This window comes from Pongo abelii, chromosome 2 (assembly GCF_028885655.2).
Source record: "Pongo abelii isolate AG06213 chromosome 2, NHGRI_mPonAbe1-v2.0_pri, whole genome shotgun sequence".
Classification (NCBI taxonomy): domain Eukaryota; kingdom Metazoa; phylum Chordata; class Mammalia; order Primates; family Hominidae; genus Pongo; species Pongo abelii.
In genome coordinates, this window is record NC_085928.1 from 161,695,417 (window position 1) to 161,716,171 (window position 20,755).

The following is a 20,755-nucleotide window of genomic DNA, read 5'->3' on the forward strand; positions in this document are numbered from 1 at the left end:
TAAAATTGCATCTCATTTAATTTTCTTTTTCATTATTATATGTTAAGTTAGGAATCTTTTTATGGGTTTGCTGGATGTTGATTTTTTTCTCTTCTTGGAATTACTCGTTCATGAGCTATACCCACAGAAGACAGCATAAGACATACATGCATAATTCAAAGAATAATTATAAAGCAGACTCTTGTGAAACTACAACTCAAGTAAAACTCAAAACATGTTCAGCATTCCAGAATCCTTTCATGTCCACTCCCCACTGCTCCTCATTTATCATCCCAGAGATAACCATTGTCCTGATTTTTATTGTTAGTTTTTTTTGCTACCGTTTGTCATTTTATCATTTATATATGTATTCCTAATCAATACAGCTTAGTTGTGTCTATGTATAAATATTACAAAAATGGCACTATACTATATGAATCTTTTGCATCTTGTTCATTCTTTCACATGCTTGGAAGATACATACACATTCTCACATGTAACTTCAGTTCATTCCTATTCAACGCTGCATAACATTCCATAGTAGAAACATAGCACACAATTTTTTCATTCCATTCTTTTAGAGACATTTCGATTGTGTCCACTTTTAGTTATTTCAATCCTATACAAATATTCTTATATGTATTTCCTAGAACAGACAAAAGAGATTTACTTCAGGAATATGTTAGGAGTGGAATTGCTGAGTAGTAGGGTATGACAATGTTCAGCTTATTTAGGTAGTGCCAAATTATCTTCCAAAGTGGTGGTATCAAAATTATATGTACTGCGGTAGTCTGTGCCATTCCTTGTTTCTCCAATTCTGTACTACTTCTTGGTCAAACTGTTTTCTCTCGTTTTTTCACCAATCTAATAGGTATCTAATGGCATCACTGTAGTTTCCATTTTCATGTTTCTTTTTAGCACTACTTCATATTTTTAGTTGCCATTTAAATTTCCTGTCTTGTAAAAGGCCCTTTTTATTGAGTTATCTTTTACTTAAGAAATTTAGAAACTGTTTATATAGTCTAGATATGAATCCTTTGTTAGTGTATCTGTTATAAATATCTTCTACCACTCAGTAGATTATCTTTCATTTTCATTATTATCTCTTTTGATTTAATTAATGCAGTAGAATTTGTCAATTGCTTTCTTTATATTTAATTTTATATTGTGTTTTATTTTTTAAAATACTTTCTTATTTTGAGGTAATACAGGAGTTGTCCTATACTACCATATAAAATTCCTATTAATCTTCTATCTGGAATTGATTTTTGTTTATAGATTGAGGTAGGGATCAAATTTTGTTCTTTTCCATTTGGATACCTAATTATATTTTTAGTAAATAACTCATCTGATCCCCAAGACTTGACATGTGATTTGCCATGTACTTCTCTCATACATCCAGTTTTCATAATCGTGTAGATCTATTTGGAAACTTTCTTTCCTATTCTGGTGGTTTATTTGTCTATCCTTTGCCTGTCTACTTTTTAATGCTTTAAAAAAAAAAAAACACCTGGACACCCTGAATTTATTAATGTAAATTCTCCCACTTTATTCTTCCTACAGTGTGTTATGACTGTCTTTGGTCTTTTTCATTTCCATAAATTAACTGACACTTTCTTAATATTAAGCCATTTATACACGAACATATCTACTTATTCATTTAGGTTTAGTTTGCTTTAATAATTTTTAATAAAATATTTAATAAATTTATCTATAAAATGTTTCACATTTTTTGGTTTGGGTTTTTATTACATTTTTAATTTAATACTTTTAAATATTAAACATTTGCTGATGTTCAGAAAGGCAAATGACATTTCATATATTGATACTTTCTAAAGTAACTTCTTTAAATAATCTCATTATTCCAAATGATTTATTAGTACAGTATATTGATTTTCTTCATTGACAATTATGTTATCTGCAAATAATGACAGGGATTTTTTTCTTTCAAAATAATTCCTCCCTTTATTTATCTTATTGTACTGACTTGGATACTAAGATGTATGTTGAATATTAATGATAAAGTGAGAATCCTTTCCTTTTCCTGATTTTAAAGGGGATGTTTTTAATGCTTCATCATCAAATTTGAAGTTACTATAAACTTGAGAAATTACCTAACATCAACTTTTTAAAATTATCTTTTAATCCTGGTTTTCCACAAAAATTAATGTAATTTTTTACATGAATTAATTTTAAGTGTTATTTAATGGTTTTCCACATTGAGATGACCAAAAAGATTACATTGTTTTTCTTCTTCCATCTGTTAATGGAATGATGTTAAACCAATTTTCATTCCTGGAATATGTTCAACCTGCTCATAAGGTACACTGGGGAAGAAATCCTCTTTCACTCCTTTTTTTTCTTCCAGTGCCAAGGTACAGTATCAACCCAGCACTACATTAAAATAAATTATTTGCTTGAAGTATTTAAGACCTTACTGGGGTAGTTTAAACTTGGGTCACATACCTGAGGAACAGCTACCTTATAATTCCATTTTCTAAGGAGATATTTTATTCTTTGGTCTATAACTAAGGTCAATACAGCAATGTTGGCTATGTTTACAGGGTCTCCCACTCCTCATTCAACCTATTAACAGTTTTATTAAGGTTGTGGCCCATTTTTATGAGAAAGTCTGATTTAACTTCCCAAAATGCATGGTTCTGGCCTTTTTTTTCTGTTTTACATGGTTCTTAACACTGATGCTCCAAGTCATTAAGGAATAGGAAGTTCTTTAGGCAACCACTAGTTTTAGCACTTGTTTATGTCTGAATTTGTGATTTAGCTTCAAGTTTGACTTCCAAAGAGTTCCTTTACTTTATTGCAAACTTAACCCTGCATCTAATATGCATTTGATATTAATTCGTCATGCTTACTTGCTTTGTAGTGGATTTCTTGGATAAGCTTTCCTGGATATCTGGTGTACCATATTAAGGGAAATAAAAATTGCTTTTTATACAGACACATAGCATTCAATTGTATGCATGTAACAGCATCTATATAGCCATAGGCATATGTAGTCATTCTTTTGTTTTTAATGTTTATAAATGATACTATAAAAGCAATTTCACAAAATAGAAGTATGTAAGTAAAAAGTAGGAGAATTACAGGAACAAAGAGTTATACACATTTGTCACTGTGACACATATTGCCAAATTACTCTCTTTAGAGATTGTGCTACATTATGTTCCCACCAGCAATGTATGAAAATATCTGTTTCTCTTCACCCTCAACAAGAATATCTATTATTACACTTTTGATTTTTACCAGTCTTACAGGGATAAAAAAATGGCATTTCAGTTTTGGCTTATTTGCAATTCTTATGTTCTAAGTAAAGGTGAAGTCTTTAAATATGTTTAAAAATCATTCAGAGCTCTTTTTCTATAAATTTCATGTTCATAATTGTTTCTGTACTCTCTGTTCATTTTCTTTTGAATTGCTGGTCATTTCATATTGATTTGTATTTTAGGTTATTGCTTGTGATGTGAGTTGCAAGCATTATTCTTCTGTTTTTGGTATTTTGAGCTTACCTGTTTTTTTTTGTCATGGGGAATGATTTTAATAAAATAAAAATTTTGCCTCTGGGCCATGTATGACTATTGGAACAGTCTTCTAAACTGGGGTATTACAAATTGGCACTTTTATCATTACTTTTTTTTTTTATCAAGTTCAGTGTCACTTTTGCTCCCTCTTTAAAACTTATAAGGATACGGCTGCATAGTATTCCATGGGCACATGTACCCTAAAACTTAAAGTATTAAAAAAATAACTTATAAGAATACAAGTTCAGGATATATTTGGCTATTTATCTAATTTCTTATGTATCTCCTTTTTCTGACTACTAACGTGCATCCCAAATAGGAAACATTCTTATGCAATGGCTCCATTTCTTTGATATTTAAACACACTACAGTATTCCTGGAGCAACTGATAGTTCTTTCAATGGCCTGGTTCATATGAGTTAGAAGACGAAGATGATAAAGAGTCTAGGTATTGTCAATAAATATTCTGTAAGCTACAAGAATCTAGTTCAAAAAGCACCAAGTAGCAGGACAGCAATCCCCCTCTCATTCAACATGATTGGAATAGGCAACTAACAAGTTAATCAAAAAAGTTAAAGAGAAATATCATTTTTAAAGACATATCACTTAAACTGGTAAAGCTAAAATATATATGAATGTAAAGTCATTGAACAACATTTTGACTCATTGCCAAGAACTTGAATTTGATCACAGCTTGCTTGATTAGAATTTCATCATCTTAATGCAGATACCAGAAGCCTAGAAGGCAGCATTGACATTTCCTCGTTTAGTCTATTTTAAAGTAAGTGTGTATTTGTATATGTGTGTGTGCATGTGTGTTAAGCACTCTGGGTGCCAAACTCTTCCAGAATTTTCAGCTTTATTTCAATCATGTGTTGCTCTCCATTCAACATTTATTTTATGCATATGTTAATATTAGAAAGTCATCCATTAGCTTTGAGATTGCAGAATTATGTGAACATCTATCAACTTATATAGTAGGAATGAAGAATGTTGGTTAATTGGGTGACTTTGTTAAGTGGGATTAAATTAAGTACACTTCAGTTGCATCTGTTACAGGGAGTAATGGCTAATTCAGTGAGTTGATCAAGTAGAGTTAGACAGATTAAATTATACCTTCCATTTTTATCTTTTTTAGGAATAATAGACATATTTTCAAATCTTTAGTCTCCAGATTTTTAGCTTTTTGAGAAAGAAGGAGATTGTAGTAATGTTAAGTTATTGATATAATCATATTCTGGAAAACAGATCTAAAGCAATGTTGGCCAAAAAATATGAAACAAATGACAAAAATACTTTCCCCTTGCAGAACTGGCACTAGTTGATTTAGGATGAGTTTTTCTAAAATCTTTTCTTGCATTTAGCAGAACTTTGGCTACAGTCAGTTAACAGAAGTTGTCAAAATGGTTCAGGTTCTTAATTAGAAACATCATACACTTCACTTGGCTTTGCTCTCACCTGGAAATCAGAGAAAACATAACCTCATGGACAGCTGTAAGCCACTAGTTCAACTGGAAAAATATATCAGACAAGTGCCATTTGATATCTGTCAACATCCATCAACATCATCCTCATTACCATCATCAGAAATATCATTTACTGAGTATATGCCATATGTCTGGCACTGTACTCTGTGCTTTATTTGTTTTACTGTTTAAAAATTGCAAGGACAATGAAAGGCACAGACTATTGTTCACATTTTCCAGATGGGCAGAAACTCAATAAGGTATAAGGTATAATTTTCCAAAAGGCAGCCACTTAACATGTGGGAGAACAGGACTAATAACTGTCTAACTCTTTCCCAATTGGTAAAAATGTTTTCACCAACATAATTCTGTTAAAAGGTATGCTTTAAAGCAACAAAATGGACTTAAGTAAGCTTAATTAAAAATTGGTCTTAATCAAAAGGATATTATCTCATGAATCAGCTAGACTAACTGGTCATAATTTTGAAAGAGATTAGGATCAGCAACTGGAAAGTCAACAGAAATTCAATCTCTGTCTCATGTCCTTTTTTGCATTGTTTTGCTTCATTCTCATCCCACCCTCACTCTCTCTCCTGCTTGTGATATGTTAGAAGCTTGTGACATGTCAGATATTCACCACTGATAAGTCAATGAGGGTGAAGAGAGGGTGACACATCACTAATAAAATAGGAAGGAACATAGAAAAGGCTGCTAGCAGCTCACCAAAATCTACATTCTCTTTTAAGAGTACAGTTGGACTAAGTGTCCCAGCTATTTTACAGTTAGGTATAGCAAAGTTATTAAGTTTCCATCATAGAATGTGAATAAAAATGATATGTGCCAATTCCAGTCCTAGATCCTATAACACTCATTTATTTTCAACCCTTTTAGGCCTGACCAGAATGGATAAAACCCAAACAAAGCATGACCTTGGAAGGCATATTTTAAAGTTGACAGAACATCGGCAGCTTGGATCTCTAAGCGACTAGGTGGAGCAGAGCTCCCTTGTCAAATTTTCAGCCTTTTCATTACTGTTATTTCGGAGAAATAAAGTTTCAGCATATTTGAGTAATACACTTTGGGGTCTAAATTTTATGCCAGTAAGTAGATCTCTCTGTTTATGCCCGAGAGAGGGCACATAGGCTGAGAAGTTTTACCACAAAACTCTAAAGAGTAAAGTAGAAATTACAGGGGAACTATAAATAAGCCACAATAAAAAAAATTATTTGAACTTACCTATTTAATCTCAAATAGTTATTTTATCATGTCAATATAACTTTGTATGCACATCACCTTCTCTAATCATGGTTATAGCTGAAAGCCTGATATCCTCTGCTTGGACTCATTTTGCTTGGTTGGCTCTCACTCATATTGAGGGGATAGATTCTATGGTTGTTTTCTTTGTCTCTTATAGGACATACTTTCCAAAGTCAGCCTATTTGGAAAATTTATATGATATTATTCCAAAATATTGAGGATATATTTTTGTACATAATTCTGAAGTTCAAAAGAAATTAAAAATTAATTTAGCTCAGTGTTTTTCCCAAAAGAGCTTACTTACTATCCAATTGAGCAAAAGACACACATAGCATTACAAAGTTAGTTAGCATTATGAAATATTTTACGTGCTATTTTCTTGATGTATTCCATTAAAGATTTCAAAAGCATGTATTCTGTATCGCACTTTATTAAAACAAATAACTTTTTGAGGAGTAGAGCAAGATGGTCAAATAGAAGTTTCCGCCAATCATCCTGCCTGCAAAGACACCAATTTAACAACCGTCTAGACAGAAAAACACCTTCATAAGAACCAAAAATTGGGTGAGCACTCACAGTACCTGGTTTTAACTTCATATCACTGAAAGAGGCACTGGAATCAGGTAGAAAAGAGTGTTGAATTGCCAGCACCACTCCTCCCTCATCCCCCAGCAGTTGTTGCATGGCACAGAGAGAATCTGTGCACTTGGGAAAGGGTGAATGCAGTAGTTGTGAGACATTGCATTGAGCTCAGTATTGCCCTGTCATAGCAGAAAGCAAAACTGGGCTGAACTCAGCTGTGGCCTGCCCACAGAGGGAGTATTTAAACTAACTCTAGCCAAAAGGGAATCACTCATCCCAGCGGCTGGAACTTGGTTCTGGCAAGCCTCATCGCCGTAGGCTAAAGCATTCCAGGGCCCTAAACAAACTTGAAAACACTCTATGCCATAAGGACTGCAACTCCTAGGTAAGTCCTAGGGCTGAACTGGGCTCAGAACAAGTGAGACACCAGCCAGGGTGGCTAAGGGAGTGCTTGCTATACCTCTGCCCAAACTGCAGGCTGCACAGCTCATGGCTTAAAAAGAGACTCCTTCCTTCTGCTTGAAGACAGGAGAGGGAAGAGTAAAGAAGACTTTGTCTTGTATCTTGCATACCAGCTCAGCCACAGTAGGATAGAGCACTAGCCAGAGCTGTGAGGCCCCCTTTCCAGGCCCTAGCTCCCAGATGACATTTCTAGACATACCCTGTGCCAAAAGGGAACCTGCTGCCTTCAAGTGAAAAAGCCCAGTCCTGTCAGGATCCATTACCTGCTTAATAAAGAGCACTTGGGCCCTGATTAACCAGCAGCGATACCCAGGTAGGACACTATGGGCCCTGAGAGAGAATCTGAGACTTGCTGGCTTCACATGAAACTTTTTTGCGTGAGAAAAGCAGAAGATAAAGTAAAGAGGACTTTGTCTTGCACCTTAGGTACCAGTTCAGCCACAGGGGTGTAAAGCACCAAGTGGGCTCTTGGGATCCTCAATTCCAGGCCTTGGCTTTTCTGGACCTATCCTAGGCCAGAGGGGATCCCACTGCTCTGAATGTTGAGTTCTGGGCCAGGCAGCATTCACCATATGCTGACTAAAAAGCCCCTAGGCCTTAATGGAACATCTGCAGTAGCCTGGCAGTATTCTGTTGGGTCTGTGGGGGTGGTAACCATGGGGTGAGGCCTCCCTGCCAGGGGAAAAGGGAGGAAAGTGTGGGAAGGACTGTGACTCATGGTTTGAGTGCCAGCTCTGCTGCAGTACAACAGAACCAGGTAGACTTCTAAGGTTTTTGACTTCAGTTTCTGGCTCCTGGACGGCACCTCTGAATCCACCCTAGGGAAACTTGCTGCCTTGAAGGGAAAGACGCAAGCCTGGCTGGCTTTGCCACCTGCTGACTGTAAAGCCCCAGGGCCTTGAGAAAACAGGCAGTTGCCAGGTTGTTGTTACATCAGGCCTTGGGTGAGACCCAGTGATGTGCTGGCTTCAGGTCTGACCAAGTGCAGTCCCAGTGGTGGTGGCCACAGGGGTGCTTGTGTCACACCACTCCCAGATCTAGGTGGCTCAGAACAGAGGAATAGAGAGACTCTGTTTGGAAGAAAGTAAGAAAAGAACAAGAGTCTTTGCTTGGTAATCCAGAGAATTCATCCAGATTTTATCCAAGACCACCAAAGTAGTACCTCTACAAGTCTACAAGAACCACAGCATTACGGGGCTTGGGGTGCCACCTAAGGTAGATACAGCTTAGATCACAAAACCCAAGTCCTTTTAAATATCTGGAAATCCTTCCCAAAAAGAATGGGTACAAGCAAGCCCAGACTGCAAAGACTACAATAAATAACCTAAATCTTTAACTCCCAGACACAGACAAACATCCATAAGCATCAAGACCATCCAGGAAAACATGGTCTCACCAAATAAACTAAATAAGACACCAGGGGCCAATCTTGGAGGATGAGAAATATGTGACTTTTTAGACAGATAATTCAAAATAGCTCTTTTGAGGAAACTCAAAGAAATTCAAGATAATATAGAGAAAGAATTCATAAGTCTTTCAAATATATTTAATGAAGAGATTGAAATATTTAAAAGAAGACATACACTGGGTTATTGGCCATTTGGGTTGGTTCCAAGTCTATGTGGCACATATACACCATAGAATACTATGCAGCCATAAGAAAGGATGAGTTCATGTCCTTTGCAGGGACATGGATGAAGCTGGAAACCATCATTCTCAGCAAACTAACACAGAAACAGAAAACCAAACACTGCATGTTCTCACTCATAAGTGGGAGTTGAACAATGAGAACACATGGACACAGGGAGGGGAACATCACACACTGGGGCCTGTCAGGGAGTCGGGGGCTAGGGGAGGGATAGCATTAGGAGAAATACCTAATGTAGATGACGGGCTGTTGGGTGCAGCAAACCACCATGGCACGTGTATACTATGTAACAAACCTGCATGTTCTGCACATGTATCACAGAACTTAAAGTATAATTTAAAAAAAAAAGAGAGGAGACAAAGTTAAAGTGTAGAGTTGTTATTAGTTTTTTTTTGTCTGTTTGTTCATGCAAACAGTATTGAGATGTTATCAGCTTAAAATAATGGGTTTTAAGATATTGCAAGCCTCATCATAACTACAAATTTTAAAAAATGCAATGGATACACAAAAAACTAAAATGCAAGAAACTAAATCATACCACCAGAGAAAATCATCTTCACTAAAATAAAGATAGGAAGGAAAGGAGAGGAAGACCATAAAACAACCAGAAAACAAATAACAAAATGGTAGGAGTAAGTCCTTACTTATCAATACTAATATTGAATGTAAATAGACTAAACTCTTCAATCAAAAGACGTAGAGTGACAAAATAGATTTAAAAACAAAACAAGAAAACAAGATTCAGTGAGTTGTTGCCTATAAGAAACACATTTCACCAATAGGCCGGGCGCAGTGGCTCACACCTGTAATCCCAGCACTTTGGGAGGCCGAGGCAGGCAGATCAAGAGGTCAGGAGTTCGAGACCAGCCTGGCCAATATGGTGAAACCCCGTCTCTACTAAAAATACAAAAAAAATTAGCTGGGCATGGTGGTGCACACCTGTAGTTCCAGCTACTTGGGAGGCTGAGGCAGAAGAATCACTTGAACCTGGGAGGTGGAGGCTGCAGTGAGCCGAGATTGCACTACTGCACTACAGCCTGGGTGACAGAGTGAGACTCTGTCTCAAAAGAAAAAAAAAAAGAAAAAGAAACACATTTACACATTTCACCTATAAAGACACAAAAAGACTGAAAATAAGGGGATGAAAAGATATTACATGTCAATGGAAACCAAAAAGAGTAGGAGTTATGATACTTATATCAGGCAAAATTGATTTCAAAACAAAAATTATAAGAGACAAAGAAGGTCCCTATAAATGATGAAGGGATTATTTCAGCAGGAGGATGTAACGATTGTAAATATATATGCATCCAACACTGGAGCACCCAGATATATAAAGAAAATATTATTAGAGCTAAAGAAAGAGATAGACCCCAATACAATAATAGCTGGAGACTTCAACACCCCATTTTCAGTATTGGACAGATATTTCAGACAGAAAATCAACAAAGAAGCATTGAACTTAATCTGCACTGTAGACCAAGTCTACCAAATAGATACTTACAAAACATTTCATCCAACAGCTGCAGAATACACATTCTTTTCCTCAGCACATGGATCATTTTTGTCAATAGATCATATGTTAGGACAGAAAACAAGTGTTGAAACATTCAAAAAATGAAATAATATTAAGCATCTGCTCCAATCACAGTAGTATAAAACTAGAAATCACCAACAAGAAGAATTTTGGAAAATGTACAGACACATGGAAATTAAACAGTATGTTCCTAAATGACCAGTAGGTAAATGAAGAAATTAAGGAGGAAATTTAACAATTTCTTGAAACAAATGATAATGGAAACACAACATACCAGAACCCATGGAATACAGCAAAAGCAATACTAAGAGGGAAGTTTATAGATACAAGTGCCTACATAAAAAGGAAGAAAACTTCAAATAAACAACCTTATATAGTTTGAATATATGTCCCCAGCAAATCTCATGCTAAATTGTAATCCCCAGTGTTGGAGATGGGGCCTGGTGGAAGGTGTTTGGCTCTTGGAGATGGATCTCTCATGAATGGCTTGAGCCTTCCCCTTGGTGATAAGTGAGTTCTCACTGTAAGTTCACATGAGATCTGGTTGTTTAAAAGTGTGTAACACCTATGCTCTCTACCCTGGATTTTCTCTCTTGCTCCTGCTCTGGCCATGTGACATGCCTGCCAAAATATAGAATCAATCTAACTGTCCATCAACAGATGAATGGATAAAGAAAATGTGGTACATACACACAATGGAGCTCTATTCAACCATGTAAAAGAACGAGATCTTTTGCAAAAACATGTCATTTGCAACAACATAAATGGAACTGGGGGTCATTAAGTTAAGTGAAATAAGCAAGGCACAGAAAGACAAACTTTGCATGTTCTCACTTGTTTATGGGATCTAAAAATCATAACAATTGAACTCATAGAGAGTAGAAGAATGGTTACCAGAGGCTGGGAAGGGTAAAGGGTGGGTGCAGAGGAACTGGGGAGGGTTAATGGGTATTAAAAAATAGTTGGAAAGAATGAATAAGTCCTAGTATTTGGTAACCCAACAAAGTGACTGTAGTGAAAAGTAATTTAATTGTATATTTTTAAATAACTAAAAAATGTGATCAGATTGTTTGTAAAGCAAGGATAAATGCTTGAGGGCATGGATACCCCATTTACCTTGATGTAATTATTACCCATTGCATGTATGTATCATAATGTCTCATGTACCCCATAAATATATCCAACTACTATGTACCCATAAAAATTAAACATAAAAAATAAAATAAAATAAGTACCTTTCTGGAGTTAATATATTATGATATATATAAAATATCTGGAATATTAGTCTCCCAAATATTAATGGTGTTTATACCATTGTGATGTGATTACAAGTAATTTTTCATGGTTTGTTTATTTCTATTTTCTAACATTCTTCTTTAATACATTTGTATTACATGTATTATGAAAACATTTTTAATGTAAAAATATGTGGGCAAAAATGCAAGTTCTGTTCATTGCCTATGACTCACATCTAATGTATGTTTAAAAGGTGGGTCAGGGAAAATGTCAAGTGCCAAGCTGTGTTTATTTTGCAATAAGATAAAGGGACATAAGTAGGAAATGAACAGAACAACTACACCTAAGAACTCCTCAAATATTTGAAAAAGGGCTACAATCTGTGAGAAATTACCACACTCATGAATACCTATTAAGATTTTAATACCAAGTTAACTTACAAGATACTTTATTGTTTTGGAGATGAATTTCTTTTTACAAGTCAAACAGATTTTTTTGTATATGACTCTGGCCCAGGAGAGGGCAGACCATCACACATAAAGAATTTTAACTTAAGCTTTTAAAGAAATAATGTTTATGGCATGACTAAGTCCTTAAAAAAGGAAGTGGCAATTCATCCTCAAAATATGTTGTTTTTTTCTCTCAGTATTTCCATTTCCATTTGTAGTCATCTTCAAACACAAATACTCCTTTCTAAGTAAATTGTTACTGTGGTAACTTTGGTGTCATGATTATTCTTCCTTAAAAAGTTTACATTTATTCTGAGATTACACCTTTTCACTGAGTAGTGAATGCCTTTTAAGACTAAAGTTTGCTGCTACTTATAAGGGAAACAAACAAAAAGAAAAATACTATGGAAATGAACTGATCTTGTACTTTTTAAAGTTTTATTTTGTTTTTAATTGATGCATAATGATTGTACATATTTGGGGGTAAAGTATGATGTTTTGATATATGTATACATTGTGTAATAATAAAATCAGGAAAATCAGCATAGCTATCACCTTAAATATTTATCATTGTTTTGTAGCAAAAGCATTCAAAACCCTCTCTTCTAGCTATTTGGAAAAATAAATACATTATTTTTAACCATGTTAACTATAATCATCAATAGAATACTAGAAATTATTCCACCTAGCTATAACTTTATACTCATTAACTAATCACTCTTCCTCCCTCCATTCTCCCCAGCCTCTGATAATCACTATCCTACTCTCTGTTTAAAATCAGATAAAGACACATCAGCAACAACTACAAAAAAACCCAGAGGCCAATATCCCTGATGAACATAGATACAAATATCCTCAGTAAAATATTAGCAAACTGAATTATAGAACACATTAAAAATACCATTCACCATGAGCAAGCGGGATCTATTCCAGGGATGCAAGGATGGTTCAACATACATAAATTAATAAACATGATGTATAACGTTAATGGAATCAAAGACAGAAACCACATAATCATTGCAATAGATGCAGAAAAAGCATTTGATAAAATAATAATAATTAATATAATAAAATATATAATAAATAAAAACTCAAAATAAAAGCCCTCAACAAACTGGTTATAAAGGGGATGTACCTCAACATAATAAAGGCCATATATGGAAACCCACAGCTAATATCATACTGAGTTGAGAAAAGTTAAAACCTTTTTCTCTAAGATCTACAACTAGACAAAGATGCCCACTTTCACCACTTCTAGTCAACATTGTACTGAAATTCCTAGCCAGAGCAATTAGGCAAAGAAAGAAAACAAAAGGGCATCCAAATTGGAAAACAGAAAGCCAATTATTTCTGTTTGCAGATGACGTGATCTTACACAGAGAAAATTTTAAATACTCCACATACAAAAAACCTCTTAAAACTGATAAATTCAGTAAAGTTGCAGAATACAAAAATCAACCTACAAAAGCAAGCAGCATTTCTATATGTCAACAGCAAACTGTCTTTTAAAAAATCAAAAAATACCTAGGAATAAATTTAACCAAGGAAATGGGTAAAGACCTCTACAATGAAAACTATAAAACATTGATAAAAAAAATTGAAGAGGACAAAAATCAATGGAAAGACATCTTGTATTCATGGACTGGAAAAATTCATATTATTGAAATTCAACTTAAGTGTCCCGGAACAGTGGATTGGCTAAAGAAAATGTGGCATATGTGTGTGTGTGTGTGTGTATTTACCATGGAATACTACTCAGCCATAAAAAAATTACATATCATCTTTTGCAGCAACTTGGATAGAACTGGAGGCCATTATCCTAGGTGAAGTAATTCAGGAATAGAAATCCAAATACCACATGTTCTCACTTTTAAGTGGGAGCTAAGCTATGTGTACGCAAAGGTGTACAGAGTGCTAATGCACATCAGAGACTCAGAGGGAGAGACGGAAGGAGGGAGGGATGAAAAATACCTGCTGGGTACAATGTATACTATTCAGGTGACAGGAACACTAAAAACCCAGACTTCACCATTATACAATTCATCCATGTAACCAAAACCACTTGTACCCCTGAAGTTCTTGAAATTAAAAAAAAAAAACTTAAAAAATAGACATAAAAATAAAAAATTTAAAAGTTGGTCCAATACTTTTAAGTCAGCAAAGAAATGAATGCCAAACTAATTTATTTAAAAGAGAGAGAGACTGATGATATAAAGTTGAATAATCCAGTGAAATTAAACTCCTTTGAGTGACAAGTTAAACCCATTCACAACACACACTTTGCCTATAGAGCAAACCTGCACATGTACCCCTGTAACTAAAATAAAAGTTAAAGAAACAGAACCTTGAAGACTTTATCTTGACTTACTGTATTCCTGGAACTAGCACAGAAAAGGTCTTCACAAATGTTATATGAATGAATCAACAAGCCTAGAAAAATAAACCCCTTGCATGAACTTTAAAAAAAAATTAAGCCCATTTCCATTTCCAAACTACTTAATAATTTAAAATTATTAAATAAGTTTTAAGATTTGAGAGACAATTTCTTTCTTCTAGACATTTAAAATATAAATTCTCACCATGTTAATATATTTTTAAGTATCAAATGACTTTATTAAGCATGCTAAAGAAGAGAACAGGAATATATGTTAAACTGGCTAAATAACTATATTATATTATATTTGAGGTATTCCACTAAGATGGTCTACCAAGAATTCATTATAATCTTTTGTGCCCTTTTGCCATCTGGTTTAAAGTACGTTTGAGGCCAAATCCCAAAGTACAAAATGTCAGGTTGATATTTAAAATAAGTTCAAGATTTTAAAAGTTATCCAAAAACTTATTTGCCTTTGCTTTTTCCATTCTTTGTTTAATGAGCTGATATTAAAATGACCTGCCATTATTAAGATAAGGGTTTAAAAATTGTAAACATATGTGCTAATTAGCATAAAATTAAAGCCTGAAATTAATGGAAATCCAAGGAAGACTGGCTGCCAGGACATTTATTTTTCTGAAGTTTTATTTTCTTTCCTACGCTTCTGCCAGAGAACACTTACCAGTAACTGAATAAATTGCTCTAACGATTTCAGGTTTTGTTATGATACATAATTTTCAAAATTCAAAGAAAAACTTATGGGAACAAAATAATAATCTCCTAAACTCCAAAGAGATTAAAATGTGTTTACATATTTCATTAGGTCAATACAATTTTTGTCAGTAATTACATGGAATGAAACTATTTTTCTCCAAAGTTTGAATAAAAATTAGTCTCACTCATTAAATCTAGGATCATTATCTATAGCTCTATTGTTTTATATTATACTAGACAAATTTTTAAAATCTCATGTCCACATAATCTCACCCTGGAGAAACAAAGATTTCTAATTCTGAAATGGAAATTTTAAAAATAAACAGGATTAACTTTGAACTCCAAATAGGAAAATAAGCCTCAGTTCAGCTATTTTCCAAGTCTGGATGTGGTTCAAAAGTCACAAGAAAAGTACAGCTAACTTAGACCCTTGATTTTATGATCCATTTGATTGGTTTTCGGTGACTTATTTAAAGGCATAACAACAAATCCTTTCATTATCTTTTCATGTAGTTTGAGAACTTTAGCAATAAAAAGGGAGACATGGTGTACTGTTCAGGCTCTCTGAACACTTTCAATAGTGAAAAACAAAGAAAGCTAAATATGTGGTTACAAAAGACTTACAACTTATGAATTTAGCCCATATAAAATATTTGGCTTGTTATATTTATTCATATATTTGGGAGCTAGATGGCTTTTCCTTGCCCTGCCTCCACGGACTATAAAATGTGTCAATTGTTCTAGTTTTTTAATCTTCCTGCAATTATTGGTTAGCAAACAATCATCCAGTTTTAAATCTTGAAGCACTCCTAATGGTAAACTTGTCCCCTCCCTCAGCTTGTAGATAGAAACTAATGTCCTAAAAGAATGTGCAATTTCATTCTGTGGTCTGAATCAAAAATTTATCACACTAAAATCAGACACACTAACTCATAATCATTTGTTCAATAATAAAGACTTCAAGAATTCTCTGTGAGCACTGTCACAAGGATGGACATTCAGGCTGAGGAGAGGCAGACATGGTTAGCCACTCTGTTAGCCATCTGGTTACCACGGTCCCCACCAATGTGCAGCTACATTCCCTGAGGTTTAGACATGTCTTTTTTCATAATGAAATTGGGGCTGAGATTCGCATTATTTAGTGCATTCTGGAGAAGGGCTCTGCTCAACTACCTGTATTGGAAGCTCCACACAAGTGTTATGCAATAGAAATATAAAGTGAGTCACAAATAGAATTTTAAATTTCCTATTAGCCTAATTAAGAAAAAAGTAAATATAAATAGGTAAAAATATGTTTTCAAATATAATTTATTTGCCCAATATATCCAAAATATATTTTCATTGATTTCAACCTGCAATCACTATAACATTTTTTGAATGAAATATACACATTATTTTTTATCATACTATTTTCTAAATCCAGTGTGTATTTTACACTTACACCTCATCTCAATTCAGACTAGTCATATCCCAAGTGCTCAGTGTCCCCTGTGGGTAGTGGCGAGACTATTAGACAGTGCAGTTCAACATTACTGCTCTTCCACTTACCTACACAACCTCTAAAAATAAATGATTAAATAGTTATAAACATTAAGAATAGCTTAACATGATAAATACAAATAAGCTGATGGCCAGTTTTTATATTAGATCACCAGGGTGTAGTATTAATAGTTAAGCGTGTACTCATTAATTACACAACCTTGGGCATATTGCTTAACCTCCTTGTGCTTCAGTTTCCTCACCTACAATATAATAGAAATATAATATTACCTACTTCTTAGGGTTGTTGGAGGATTAAGTAAATCAATATGCTTAAAGCACACAGAACAATACTGGGAGAGGCAAGTTCTGTTGGAGGATTATGTAAATCAATATGCTTAAAGCACATAGAACAATCCCGAGAGAGGAAAGTGCTCTGTAATTGATGGCAGTTATTATTAGTAGTAGTATTACTTCTATAGAACAGTGATTCTCAGAATATGTTTTTAAATAGTACCAGCATTACCTGTGATCTTTCTACAAATTACCATTCATGACATGCCTGAACTTTCTGGTTTGTCCTGAACATCCCTCCTTCTTAAACAGCCAGGCATTTTATTCTAGGACTAAATTTACCGTACAAGATTCTTTCTCATATAAAATTATTTCTCTTTAAGCTTTCTTACCAAAAAATATCTCTTTATTTCTATAACTTTCTTTACGTCTCTTATTTCCTGGCTCCTTTTACATTGTTTTAGTCATAACCTTTGAATAAGCTTTGAATTAGACAAAAATTGTTCACCTTTTTAAAAAGGGCACTTGGTTTTTAAAAAGAATGTTATCCTACAATATATTTTTATTGGAAAATACCCAGATAATGAAATATCTATTATATAATTTAATATAACGTTCAATTCTAAATTACGACAAGTTTCTCTACAAGTATCCCATTACATTTACCTAATTATTTTATTTTAATCATTTACCTAGATTATTTATGAAAACTGCAGTAGTCATTGTTTAAAGTTATGAAATTCACCATTGCAAAATTCTAACTGAGACAGTGAAAAAGATAAGAACTAACTGACTCTGTCTTGCTTGTAACCTCCAAGCTGTCCTAATTCATGCCTGGACTTTGGAAGGAACTTAGTTTTTAGTTTAGCTTTGAAACAGAGATGATAACAGTCCTTTCCCAAAACAAACCTCCTTACTCTCTGTGGGCTAGGCTGTCTAAAGCCACAAGAAATAATTCAAGATGTAGCTATTTTCATTAAACATATATCGATGTCTTATTTATTAAAAATTACACAAGCAAGGATCATTCTGTTTGGGGCTGTGTTTATAGTTTTATAACCCCTACACCAAATTTTGACACCTTATAGTATTTGGCAGGGATAAGTATGAAATTGCTTGATAGATAAATGCAAACAAAAATGTATGCTGGCAATTCTTAAGACATTTCTGATTTATTTATTAAAGATTTTACTTAAGTTACATAAACTTGAAGAAGCATTTGATGAGTGCTTTCTTTTTTCCTGATAAAGTATTCGATTCAAGCATTTTATTTTTCTTAAGCCAATTAATTAGAGCTCTGTTATATATTTTCAGTACTGAAACATTGAGTACACAACACATAAATATATAGACATATGAGGTGTACCCTTAGAAATACATTTTATAAATTCATAAAGACATTTTGTTTCCCATCTTAGACTTTCAAATTCTTGATAACCTGTTTCAATAGGTAACCTGTATCAATTATTGATAACCATAGGCAGTTGTCAGCTAAATAGTCTTAAATTTGCTTATTAAAGGAAACAACTCAGGTGAAAATCAACTAGCAAAATTCACATTACAGGTTATGGAAAGAAAAAGTCTAGTGTGATAGAAGGAAATTAAAATGAATCTAATTGCCCACTAAACATAAAATTATAGAAATTATAAAGGCCTTTTAAATATATACACACACACATATGCAAACACACAAAGATCCTTTAGCTTTTACTTCAGAACTTTAGCCATGAGATAAATACAAATTCACTGGCTTGCAAATAAAAAACCTGTTGGATCAAAACAGTGGTTTTTTTATCTTAATGGAAAAATAACAGCAGATTTAAAGCAGGCAAAAAATAAAATAGAGGAAAAGAGAACTTAGGAACTCTGTAGCTTGCAGCAATCTTAGGGCTCTTTTTCCTTAATGTAAATGGGCACAAAGACCATATTACTTCAATTTTACATAATCTCTGGCAAGTAGAGGTGCCATAAAACCTACACTGTGCTTGCAAGGCAGTCATTCTCCTCGTTTTCTCCTCATTCTTAGATTATTTGTTTCCCACTATTTTTTTTTTCTTAAAAGGAGGAACTGAGCTGTGGCCTAGAGTTTTTGTGTGGTGTATTGATGTGTGCTGCTTGTGGGCAGGACTCCACAGTGTGTCACCACTGAGTCATTTCCACCCTCTTACAGGTCTCAGTTTCTCTCTCTCAGAAGTCTGTGACCTCTGAGAGGGCTCAAAACGCCAGGTGATCAGCCCTTATATGTGTTTTTTGGAGGAACCCTTTTTTTAAATTAATTTTTTTGGGGATTTCCCTTCAGGGTCACTGCACATTGCAAAGGGTCAACCACCAAGGGGCAACTTTCGGCTCCCTTTCTCTTCGGAACTGAGAAAACTCAGTTTCTCACTTACCTATTAACACAACAATTCAATTCCTCACATAAATGTGCACAGACAAGCTGAATCAAGATTAATTTTAGGATAAAAAGCAATAGAGAAGACCTTTTAGAATGCATCTCCCGACTAGAATTAGGATCCTTAAACAATAACTTCCTAGGACAGAAAAAAGGGGAAAAAACCAGCATATACCACTTCATGCAAACTGTTCTCAGCCACCCCTACTTTGTAGCTCTCATCCGCCATTACCTATGCCAAGGTCAAGTCTTCTCACAGTACAAGGTGATTTCTGGTACCCCCAAAGCCAAAGAGATCAGGTCATGCAATACAGGAAAACAGAGCTTTAGACCTAAGAAGAATCTGCCCATGACTCTTCAGACTTCACAAAGAAGACAAAACACCCCAAAAGGGGTGAGTGGCACCTTTGTTCTGAATTCTTTAAAGGAGTTCAAGTCATTAGAAGCCTTCTCTAGGTTTTGTTTCTTTGTTTGTTTGTTTTTGTACTGCAGATGGCACAAAGGGAAGGAGGTAGAGTGGAAGAAAAGTAAACAAAAGAACATTTTTTTTTTTTTTAAGACAGGAAGCAAACACAGAAACCAAGTGCACGGGATTTTTTGTTTTTTGTTTTTGTTTTCCTTGTTTGCAACTGCAAGGAATTTTGGCCAAATTAGAGAGGTTTTGTTACCCATAATTTGGAATTCTCACTTAGATCTGACCAAGTCAGTTAGAGTTGGTCAAATCTGATGAGAAAAAGGCTGGAACAAACAACAACAACAACGGAAACCCACAATATGATCACTGAGTGCCATAATGGTAAGGAGAAATTAAGACCACCTGGTTGTTAAACTTCAGCCAAGATAAAACCCCAGTTCAGCTACTTACCTAGGGATGGGTCTCAGGCTAAAGACTGCTTTCTACCATCCCAGAAGGAGGGAAAAAAACCCTCAAACTCATCTTCCTTGCTGGGAGCGAGTTCAAACTCCATAAAGGAGTTACCTGCCTTCCATCACCATGGAAACAAGAAATCTTGCCTTCTTTGTTGGAACCAAGTAAAACTCCAAAAACAAAAAAGTCGGGGGGTGGGGGAGTTGTACAGCAAAATAAACTTTAGATCTTGACCGAATTTTGGGAGATCAAGGATTCTCTGGAGGGGGTACTTCCAGACCTCAGCAATCGTCATATTTGTTTGAGCCATAAAGTTAGCTCTTGCTGGTACCAAGCACCGATAGATTTGTCAAAGGTCAGGAGCATCTCTACTCAGAGTCCCTTTGTGGTTACCAAAATGTGAACCCCAAAAATCTGAGACAGGTCTCAATTCATTTAAAAAGTTTATTTTCCCATGGTTGAGGACACACACCTGTGAC

General features: G+C 34.7%; 1 long non-coding RNA gene across 1 annotated transcript; it reads right to left on the reverse strand.

The window, feature by feature from the left end:
- Nucleotides 1-4,526: 4,526 nt before the first annotated feature.
- LOC129058682 (uncharacterized) lies at nt 4,527-20,404 on the reverse strand. The gene is made up of 3 exons (XR_008523967.2): nt 20,274-20,404; nt 6,221-6,419; nt 4,527-4,976 (listed from the first exon to the last, which is right to left on the reverse strand). It is a non-coding gene; the product is annotated as an uncharacterized LOC129058682 (long non-coding RNA).
- Nucleotides 20,405-20,755: the final 351 nt, after the last annotated feature.